The following is a 10,188-nucleotide window of genomic DNA, read 5'->3' as shown; positions in this document are numbered from 1 at the left end:
GTCCTGCTCCAATTGCTCTGATAGGAGTGCCCACTGCCCCCAGATGGCTGGCCAGGGCCTTTCACGGCCAATTCTAGAGAGATAAGGAGGAAAGGAGTGAGGTTAGCTGGTTAGCACACAGTCAGGCCCTGGGGCTGGAATGGCTCCGACTGCAACACCCATAGGTCTATCTGAGGCCTGAGGGCCTAAGAAGCCCCTAGATACCCAGCAGTGTGGTAAGAAGCCGGAGGAGTGACAGGGAGCGGGGAGGCTAGTCGTTTCAAACGGGGTGGCTGCGCTGCCAGGCTTCCAGTCCGGAGCCCAGGGGGCCGAGAGTCAACGCCACCACCGCTCACCAGGCCTCCGTGGGAGCGTCTCCTCGCAGCGTCACCGAGCTCCAGAGCCCTGGCCAATCACAGGACGTCCTCTCTCCCCAGAAAGCCAATCATCACCCCTGTCTCCGCCTCAGTAACAGCCTGGCGGGGACCAATAGGAGAGAGATTAAGCGCCGCTGCGGGTCGGGGGAGGAGGGGTGGCGGAGCCGGTCAGACGGGCTCGGCCCGGGGTGACCCCGATGTGACCCCCGCGACTCCCACCTAGGGTCCCCAACTCCGACCTGACACTCGGGCCTGTGACCCGTGCGGGTGAGGGCGACGACTCGTACGCTCGGGCTGGCTTAGGGGATGGCGCCTCCCGCAAATCCCACGAACCCGGAGAGCCGCCCGCGGTCCCCGGCTAGACCGCCCGAGACGCCCACCGACCGGCCCGGTCCCCTGCCCCCTTTGAGAGCCACGGACGGCAGACGGGCGCGCGACCCACACAAAGGCCTCCCTTCCCTTCCTCACTGGGCATCTCCCCGCGCCTGACCGCCCCACTCCTACTACCCCTCGGAACTGCCTGGGACTGACAAGCTACGGCGACTTGTACAACCCCCAGGACCGCCGGCGCCGCTCCGTCCCCCGGCCTGACCCCATCCCAAACCTAGGTCAAGCCCCCCGCCTCATACCCGTTCCTGCAGCTCCTCCGCCAGGCTCTCAACGTCTTCAGCACCAACAGACCCTCCCCCAACCCAAACCCCCGTTTAATCCCCAAACTTCTGAGGAGTCGCGCACCGTGGTCCCGAGTGGCCCCTCTCGCGTGGCTCCCGTATCCTCTGTGCCCTTCCCCTCTGGGGCCACGCGGTTCCCCACGGCCCACGTGGCCCCCGCCCCCCAAGGGAGGGGGGATTTCGGGGGTTGCCCGTGACGTGGCTACTTGCGCAGCGGAAGCAGCGTGTGTAAGTGTACTGGGGGGGGTCCTTCGGCGGGAGGAGGGCGGGGCCCGACGGGCGGTGACATCACCCCTGTCCCACTCTCACCGCCCACTCCCTTAAAGAACCCAGAACCCGTTTCACTTCCTCCTTCACGCCCCCCCCCACCCCTTCCCGTGGGTTCTGGCTCGACCCACGACTGGTGCAGGGCTGCCCTCCCTGGGCACCTTCCCTCTAGCCTCGGTTAGTCCTTCTCGCTTCCAGAGCCCAGGATCTCTGTCCCCGCGCCTCCTCCTTGCCTACCCGGCGTCCCCGCAGGTAGGGAGCCGGCTCCGCTCCCAGGATCGGTCCATTGAGAGTGTAGAGTACAAAGAGCTGAGAGAGGCGAGTGTCGAGTACAAAGCGGCGGGGCGGGGCCTGCGCTCCAGCTGGAGCTAGCGCCGGGCAGGAAGCCGGGGGAGAGCACGCGACGCGGGGCTGGGGGCGGCTGGAAAGTTTGCCTTCGTTGAGTGAAGTCTGCACGGTGGGGAAATTTCCACCCAGCCCACAAGGGCAGTCGGGTTTCAGGTGAAAACGGCCCTCCCTCAGCAGGGCAAGGTCGTCTGTGAGGAAGGAAGCGCCCGGACACAGGTCCTGGCGGGCCACTCCCCGCAGAGCCGCGGAGGGTGCGCGGGCTCTGTGGACCCCTCTGCAGTTCACGCGGAGCTCCTGTCGGAACTCTCCTCACCACACAGCCTTTCTACGGCTCCCGAGTCCTGGGACATGCCCAGCGCTTAACGCGGTCAAGGAGAGCCCGCCTGTGCCCACCCCTCAAGCCCGGACCCATGGGCCAGAAGCGGGTGGAGGGAAGCGGGGGTCGTGACGTTGGAAGAGTAGCCCCCTCCTGGGAAGTGGTGCCGAGGGCGCTGCCAGTTACCAGGAAATGCAGCTTCCCCTCCGGCGATGATGACACTTCCCCTCTGCCACTTCCCCTTTCCCACGGGGAACTGACTCAGCTTTCCCTAAACCCGCGAGCCCCGGCTCTCCAGCCCCTCGCCGCCTTTCTCCACCCCCCACGCCGGTACCCGGAGTACAGCAGCCCTCGCTGAGGACAAAAACTTCCTGTACACTAAACGCACACTCACCCTCGCCAGCCCCCCGCGTCCCGGCCCCCCACCCGGGACCCAGACGCCCGACCCCCCCCCGCCTCCCTCACAAAGCCCTCCCTCGGGGTCTGATTCAGGCTTCGGGTGGGGGAGCGTGAGTCACCCAGAAAACCTTCCCTTATTCCCACTGACTCAGCCCCCGCCTCCCCGAACACACACAGACACAGTCAGAGGCAGACACAACTCAGCCCACACACCGCTCACCACCGGTCCCGCGGAATTTCCCCTCCCATCTTCCCCCACGACGGCCCCCCCGCTGCCGGCAGCCCCGGGCGGCGCTCACACCTGCTCCCCCGGGCGCCGCAGCCGGGTGGCGACCCACTCTCACCTCCACTCTCGCTTTGGGGCAGGAATAGCCCTCCCCGACTCCCGGAGTCCGCACCAAGCACAGGGAGGGGACAACCACGGACAAGCACAAAGACAGCCACCCACAGACTTCTCAAGACAGAAAGGAGGCAGATGCTCCCGGCCGAGGCCAGGCCGGGAGGACGGTGTACTTCCAAGGCGACATTCCAGCCTCTCGCGCCCGACCCACCACCCAAGGAGTCACCGGCTCGTAAAGGGTTAATCCTGCCGCTGAGGCCACGCCCTCTCCATCCGGGCACTCCCGGCTAAGCCCAGCACCGCCCCCTCCATCCGGGCTCTGGACTCGGGGACTTTAACCGACCCCCTCCCTCCGGATCCCCGAGAGAGACCCACTCCATCAATCACAACCACTTAACTCTCTCCGGGCTTGAGGCCCAAGATGCCCCTCCGCGCGCCGCTCCAGCCTCAGGGGACGCGGGGTAAGAGGCTAGGCAGGCGCACGCAGGTTCACGTGACCGCCGAGGACGAGACCCCGCAGACAGGGCTTTACCGAGCAGTCGGCAGGCGCGCCGCACGCACGCGGAGGTGGGGCGGGTCCCGGAACCCCACCGCGCCCCGCCGCCTGCCGGGCCCCGCTCTGCCAGGTGGAAGCCAAGGGTTACAGGCTCGCTTCTTACCTGGGGGAGGGGGAGGCGAAGGGGAGGACCGCCGGCTGGGGCTTCGCTGTGACTCAGCCACCCGGGCAGGCCGCCCGCTCGGGATTCCCTTCCCCAGCCTTCCCCCGCTGCTGGTCCCTCCCCGCCCCCCACCGAGGAGTGACAGTGCCGGCCCCGGCCCGCTATGTGTCACTGTGAGCCTTGTGTCGGCCTCTGACTGGACCGCTGTGTTCACCAGTCTGTCTGACAAGGTCGGCTGTGTGTGGGTCCTGGTGTCTTGGCTCTGTGTGCACCTGCATATCTGCTCATCTTGTCTCCTCCAGTGCCTGTGTCTGACGCGTTCCTGTTATTATGCCTGTCTACATGACTCTGCGGGGCTGTCTCTGTCTGTGTGTCTGCCTGGCTCCTATCTCAGCCTTTTGTCTGGGTCTGCCTCTGCATCACTTGTGTGATCACGTGTGTCTCTGCACATGCCCTTCTGTGTTTGCCTTCATGTTCCTGAACAAAGTCAGGAAAACACTGCAGCAGGCTGACCCTGCTTACTCCTTGTCTCACTCCCCTGAATCCTGACATCTTGCTGGATCAAGGATCCTTCTTTTTGAGTCAAGTATTTGGGGTCTGCCAGCATTCAGATCAAGTTTTGTCCTATTTCTCAACACCCTTGCTTATCCTTACAGCTCCCTGCAGCTCCCACGAGGCAAATGCTGGCATTTAGTGAAGACTTACTACATGCAGGCACAGTGTTAAGCACTTTATACACATTTTTAAACTCTTCCCCCAAAACCTGAGGTAGAAAGTATTTTCATTTCCCCATTTTACAGATGAGGAAATTGAGGCTTAGGAAGATTAGGTAACTTGCCCATGTCATTCTGAAAAAGTGGTAAAGCTGGCCTGATTCTTACCACTCTTCTCTAATGCCTTTGTCCTGCTCCCCCTCTGATGGTGTTATTCTCATAGGCCATTTCCTGGGTCAGCCAGCATTCCCCTCATGTCTATCCCAGTTTACCACTCCAAATGTCTCATATCCTCTAGAGAAAGTTTGGGTAGGCGGCTATGCAGCATATCATAGAACCCATTGGTTTCTTGGCAATGAAGCCATTCAGTTAACACATTCACTCAACACAATTCCACTGAGGCACCCCAATGTGTAAACCAACTTGTCAAACAGTGACAGATTCGTAGAAAAAAACAGTCCCACACAAGAAACTCAGTGAGTAGTGGAGAAGAACAAGGCACACTCAGAAAACTTAAGTCCCTGGCTTAGGTATACCATCTTTTCTCAACAGAGGAATCGGGGATGGAGCAAGGCTTGGGGCAGACAACTAGCAAAAGGAAGAAGAAAAGCAGATGGAGTAAGTGTGAGCGGGGTAATGTCTTAGTGTAGTGTGGAGAAAAACAGAAATGGATCTGGAAAGAAAGATAAGCAGCCAAGATTGCCATGGCAACAGCAGGTAAGTATAGTCTCCAGTGTCTTCCTAAATCAATTTCCAACAACTTTGTTCAACAACTCTTAGAGGGGTAGGATGCTCCCCCTCCCATAAAAAATCCCTCCAGGTTACCTCACCTCTAATTTCCAGCTTGCAAACCATAGCTTCATTCAATACACAACTAAATTGAAGCATTAAGGGGAGAAGATTTTTTGGTGGTAGGGGAGAGAAGCTGGAGAAGTACAGGACTGAACCATTCATAGGTGACAGAGGGGAGCTCCATAAACTAGAAAGACGGAACCATCCAAACACCACATGGTGGGGGGATGCTCAGACTCGGACTGGACCATTCTGAGGAGTGGGCATGATCCAGATCAGACCACTCTTGCCTCATGTATGTATTGCAGAGTTGGACTGTGGAGGTAGAAGGGTTTGCTCAGAGGCAGGACTTACCAGATGGCGCTTGGTGTGCCCTGTTTCATTGAAACCAGTGCCCCAGCAGTGGGGTGCAGCAGACCACGGTGGGTGGGGTGGGTGGTGCTATGGGACTGACATGGTGCCTGGGGGAACCTAAAAAAAAAAAAAAAAACAGTGAGAGATGGGTTCTCCCAGGCTAGACAATTTTCCCGTGCTCCCAGTTCCCTTATTGAGAAAAACCTGGCTCTGGTGGTCAGATGGGTTGGGAGAGTCTGTTTCCATGACAACCAGAAAAAGCCATCTCAAAGCAGTCCCCCAGCCTTCCCCTTTAAGGAAGCAGCCTGGACCAGGGGGTGAGAAGAGCCTTCTATGGCATTTGCATAAATCCACAGTGGACACCCAACTCAGGATCCCTCTTCTGACTGGACCCTCCTCTGAGAGTCCCTGGTCTTAGAGCAGCCCCAGTTGCCCCATATATCTGCACCCAAGTCAGCCTCAACCCTGACCCTAAGCAAGTAGATCCTCTTCCTTTGGCTGTCTCCTCCCTAACCTTATCAAGACACCAGTCAACCCCACCCTCTGGACTCTGCCCCCTCCCCTTCCCCCAGGCGGATGCAGGCAGGTCTTGGCTAGCAGCACAGGTGGCCAGACTAGATGAACGGGCCCTGCAGGGAGGAGCCTTACTCTCCAGCAAGGACTGTGACTTTGGGCCTGGGTCTGGAAGTAGCCTCTGCAGCAAGCAAGCCTCCTTTCTATCCCACCCCTCAAGGCCATATCCTGTTTCCCCATCACCTCCTTCCTCTGTGTGGCCCAAGAAGGTGATAGAGGCCCACTCCCTCCCCTTCTAACTCCCAGAGACAAAAGCCATGTCTTTTAACCTAAGTCCAGGGCCAATAATCAGGTGTCCATCGAGGGGTCAGACCTAAGTGTACCCTCATCTCAAACTCACTCCTCAGGGGCCTGTGTTTTCTGCTTCCTTAGCCAACAGTTCCCTGCCCTTAAGGATCGAGACATTTGGACTTCCAGTCTGGTCTCTCCATTCCCTGGCCTTCCAGCCTCCATCCTTCCCCCTGCCCCAGAGACTCAGGCCTCCAGCCCCCAGCCTCCATGATGCAATGTGCTGCAAGCTGTCTCCGCTGCTGATGACACTGCCCCCAGGGAGGTGCTATTTCTGACCCATACAAGGCCCCTCACTGAGCCAGAGTAGTGGTCAGCTACAAACTAGGCAGGCAAGCTCCTTCTGCTGGAGAGGGGAGCTTGAGGCTGGAATCCTCCAACAGAAAAACACTAAGTATGTGGGACCAGGGAAAGCAGAGTGTGTATGCAGTCTGTAACATTTGTGTATGTGGTCGTGTTGCAGGTGGGTGGTGGTGGGGGGGCAGGAATAGGACACTGGGGAGCCTAGAGAGAGGGGAGTGGTAGGCCTTAGGACAGGTCTAGAGAAGTGAGGGGCAGCCAGTGTGTATGGGGTGTCTGGACACCAAAGTGGGGGAAGGGCCAACAAACATTTAAAGGACCAACAACCATTTAAAGGGCCAGTCCCAGAGCTTTAATCCCTCACAGCCCTGGCCCCAAGCCTGAGGCTGTAATTCATCTGTCCAACAGCTGGGGTGGGTGTGTATATGTGGGGGGGTGGGCATGTGGATGGGAAGGGGGAGCTGGAGGAGGAGCTGGAGCTTTCTAGTGCACAGTCAAACAACAAAAGGAGAAGCTGAAGGGCCAGCTCCAATGTGCCCAGGTCAGGCTGCTGACCTGCAGACATGCTGGTGGCCCCCACCTGGTAGCCAACAGACTCCTTAGTTTGGGCTCAAGGATTCTTGGTGAAGGAGTCATGAACACAGAGGTGGGGCACTGGAGAAAGCCAGCTGAGTGCCCCCTAGGCAAGCTGTCACCCCTCCTTGCACATTCCCAGCCACAACACCATCCAAGACCTGGCAGGCCCTGCAACAGACTCAGCCTCAAATGCCCTGCTCACCAGCCAAGCCTCCCCAGACATTGCTTGCCTGCTCCCCCTCCCGCCGGTGCAGGGTGGCAGCGGCCACACTGAGGCTGTCCCTTTAAATCATTACCACCCCTGATTGTGTGGAGGAACTGAGGGCCCTGCCCCCCCCCCCAGGCAGGCAGTTTGCCACCTCCCCCCATGAGTCCCCAGAAATGTGAGGGCCATTTAAAGGGACAACAGAGAGGGACCCAGGTCTCTAACCATCCCCACCCCCACCCAGCACACACTCAGCATACACACAGCCCCTTGCCCCTCCAGAGGGCCCCCCAAATTCCGGTTCTCTCTCCACCCCTAGAGACTGCTAGAAGGAGAAAAGGGGCCAGAGTTGGGGGGGGGGGCGGAGAACAGGGGGAGGGAGAAAAGGACAGGGACTCCCTCCTGCCTTAGAGCCCCAGGGGACAGGTCGGAAGGAAAGCAAAGCCCAGAGAAGCGCGAGACAGAGCCCCGAAAGGTGCCGTGGGCAGACCTAGGGCGCACAGGCTGTCGGGCGAGGGGAAGGGAGTCAGGCTGCACGAGACGGCGGCGCAGCCAGCGGGCGACAAGCCCAAGTGGGGGAGACGGAACAAGGAGGGCCAAAGAAAAAAGGCAAGGCCAGGGGAAAACGGGGAGACGGAACCGGGGAAAGGGGTCATCCCAGAGGGTGTGAAGGAAAATCCGAGAGGGGAGGGCGAGCCAGGCCGGGGTTACCTGCTGGGTGTCTGTCCCCCGGCGGTGCCCCCGGAGTCCGGGTGGGGAGGGGGGAGCAGCAGGGGGGGGAGTGGGGGCTGGGGGGGCGGGGGAGACGGTCCCTCCTCTGCCTCCTGGGCCTGCCCCGGCGCTTGCAGCCTCTGCCTCCCTCCCTCCTCCTCCCCGTCCCTGAGTCCCGGAGTCAAACAAAGAACTGTAGCAGGCTCTCCCCAGCCCCCTCCCTCCTCCTCCTCCTCCTCCTCCTCCTCCTCCACCTCCTCCTCCCCTCCCTCCCTCCCCACCAGCAGGCTCCCTCCTCCTCCCTTCCGGTCTCTTCCTTTAACTACCCGCTCGCCACCCCCCCTCCAGCCCCCAGCACTCGTCTCTCTCCACCCACCCACCCCAACCTTTTACACACCCTTCAGCCTAGCCCGGTCCCCGCAAAGGAAACTGTGGAGTCCCTATGCAAAATTAAAAGGCTCCTGACAACAACATGGGAGGGGACTGGGGTCTTGCTTAAAAATCAAGAACCACAATACAATTATTTTATTTTCACAGCTAGAGGAATAGTCTTAGCTGTTTCTTCTCCAAGAGGGGGGAAAAATAATCCTAAAGAAAGCAATACAAATCTGACTAAAGCTTTCGTCAAATAAAGTGCACAAAGCAGTGGAAGCTAATCCCCAGCCCTCCACCCACCAAATTAATAGGAAATCTCCACTCCTCCCTAATAAACTCCTAAGGTCCTGACCAGTTTGAAGCAGGTCCATCGATACATAATGTATAATAATAATAACTACCACCACCTAACAATAAGAATTTTGTAATGAGCACTCATTCAGGGTTCATTCTGCGCCAAGCACCCAAGCTAAGTGTCTTGCATGTTATGTTATCTCATTTTCCCCTCCCAACAGCCTAAAAGGTAGGTATTGATATTTAAATTTCCCAGATTCTGAATGAGAGGCTCTGAGAGGTTGTGACCTTTCCTATTCCCAAAAGCCACTAACTGACAGAGCTGGGCAGGGAAGCCGAGTCTGACCTGACTGCCCAAGCTCTAAGGTACTTAAAAACACTCTTCCCCTCCGCCCCCATACCACAACCAACCACAGGATTTAACTCAAGAGAGAAGGTCAGCCATAGCCATCATCTGAGGTACTCCTAGCTCAAGAGAAGGGCTACAAACTGACCCACCCACTTAGAAGAAAGACCCTGATTTTTCAGTCTAATATTGCATCTTGACCTTCTTCGCTACTGGAAGAGGTGGGGGTACCACTGATTAAAGTCTGGGATAAATTGGAATCCAGTGACTCCCCCATACAGCTCTTTTCCTGGGGAAAACTATCTTGCAACCACTCCCACTTCAACTCAAAATGGGGACGGGGCAATAGGGCACTTGACAATGCAGCAGGTGGGAAAGTAAAGAGGTTGTTGGGAAGCTCTTTCAAGTGGGGAGGAGACTTGGAAGGGAAACTCTTCTGTATCAATCAAGGGCAAAGTGACCCAGGGTTTTGCCCAGCAAAGAGGCAAAGTCTTTTGGTGGCACCACACCCTCGCCCCTCCCCCCCAAAAAAAAAAACTCCAGGCCAGGGTTTCCCACCTGCAGAATGCTAAGACCACGGGAAGGGCGAAGGGGAAAAGGTGGCACGGGGCTGGAACTGGACTCGGGGCAGAGGTGGGGTAGGGGCCGGATTGGAAAGGGGAGGAGGCCTCATTGCCTGGCAACCATCCCGGGGCACGTGCACTGGTGACATCATCCCAGGCTACCTCTAACACAGACCTTTGACCCCTAGGGGCGGAGAGGGGCTGCTGGCTAAGCTTCCTGGGAAATAGCTTTAGGCATTCTGGGAACCCAAAAAGGAAAAGCAGGAACCCAGGCGTCCTGTCTCTCTCTCTATTAAACCCCTGTTCAGCGTCAACCCGAGGGTCCCCAGCCTCGCTCTTCCAGCCCTGACCTCCCAGCCCACATCGCTGAGAGCGGCCAACACGCCTCTCAGATACTTTGCCTTCTCGCTCCTGGAAGAGGTTTCGGCTTTGGGGGCGGGGGGGGGGGGATGTGGTCGGGGACACCGGGTCCCGTGGGGCTCCGTCTCCCCACCTGCGGGATCCCCAATTCCCCAGCCGGCCGCCAGCCGGAATCTGTCTGGGTCCCTAACTCTCCTGCCCCTCCCCGCGCTGTTCCAGGGCGGAGTCTGTGGAGTTGAAACCAGGACACGGCGAGAGGAAGAGTTATATAACCGGGAGCAGCCGAGAAGGACGAGTGGAGTCGGGGACAGGCAGCCCGAAATGAGCAGGGATGTGTGCGCGCGCGCGCGTGTGTAAAGAGCGTCAAGAGAAGGGGCGAAGA

General features: G+C 58.7%; 1 pseudogene across 1 annotated transcript in view; it reads left to right on the top strand.

Annotated features, from left to right (window-relative positions):
• LOC311173822 (large ribosomal subunit protein eL27-like) overlaps positions 1-10,188 on the top strand; it is a 754,061-nt pseudogene that overhangs the window by 486,229 nt on the left and 257,644 nt on the right. The gene's annotated exons all lie outside the window — the stretch shown is intronic.

This window comes from Talpa europaea (genome assembly GCF_964194135.1).
Source record: "Talpa europaea genome assembly, chromosome: 7".
NCBI lineage: Eukaryota > Metazoa > Chordata > Mammalia > Eulipotyphla > Talpidae > Talpa > Talpa europaea.
This window is presented reverse-complemented; position numbering and strand designations above follow the sequence as displayed.